The sequence below is a fragment of the Chlorocebus sabaeus genome, chromosome 16 (genome assembly GCF_047675955.1).
Source record: "Chlorocebus sabaeus isolate Y175 chromosome 16, mChlSab1.0.hap1, whole genome shotgun sequence".
In the NCBI taxonomy this organism is placed as follows: Eukaryota; Metazoa; Chordata; class Mammalia; order Primates; family Cercopithecidae; genus Chlorocebus; species Chlorocebus sabaeus.
This window is the reverse complement of record NC_132919.1, coordinates 80064238-80064984: the sequence shown is the minus strand read 5'-3', so window position 1 is coordinate 80064984 and position 747 is coordinate 80064238. Positions and strand designations below refer to the sequence as shown.

At 56.4% G+C, this 747-nt stretch overlaps 1 non-coding gene across 1 annotated transcript; it reads left to right on the top strand.

The window, feature by feature from the left end:
* Positions 1-351: 351 nt before the first annotated feature.
* Positions 352-423, top strand: TRNAM-CAU (transfer RNA methionine (anticodon CAU)). Its single transcript has one exon. It is a non-coding gene; the product is annotated as a tRNA-Met (tRNA).
* The last annotated feature ends 324 nt before the right edge of the window (positions 424-747 follow it).

Here is a 747-nt window from a genome sequence, read left to right as displayed (position 1 = left end):
GCGCCACCACACTCAGCTAATTTTGTATTTTTAGTAGAGATGGGGTTTCTCCATGTTGGTCAGGCTGGTCTCAAACTCCCGACCTCAGGTGATCTGCCTACCTTGGCCTCCTGAAGTGCTGGGATTACAGGTGTGAGCCCCCGAGCCCGGCCTCCAGCCAATGTTTTAACAGCAGAAAAGGACATGAATTCAGAGAGTTTTATCTGTAAGAAGTTGAGAGAAGAGGAGTAGGCTGAGCATGTGCCTTGCCCAGTCAGTCCTCGGTTGGCCCCTGTTGGCCAGTAGAGGTCGCCGCCTGCAGGGAGATGACTCGTGTGGTCATGATCTGACGCAAGCTCCCCCCTCACAGTCAGCAGAGTGGCGCAGCGGAAGCGTGCTGGGCCCATAACCCAGAGGTCGATGGATCGAAACCATCCTCTGCTATGGACTTGTTTTCCTTCCTGACTGGGCATCCTGTGGGCCCCTTTCTAATTTCTCCCCAGGCCCCAGTAACATCCCCGGTCATGTCAAGGCGCGGAGGATGGGCAGCGGCAGCAATCCGAGTTCAAATCTTGATGTGAACCCACCTTGCCTCACAGCCTAGTCCCGGGAAGGATGGCAGTAGTGGGCTTATTGCCCTCTGCACTCCCTGGCTTGGGCAAGAACCCTCCCTGAGAGCAGGGGAGGGGTTTTGTACTCCTCAGTCCTCTTCTCTGTGTGTCCACCTGGCCCGGGACCCCCCCATCAGTACCTGCTCATGGCTTAGAG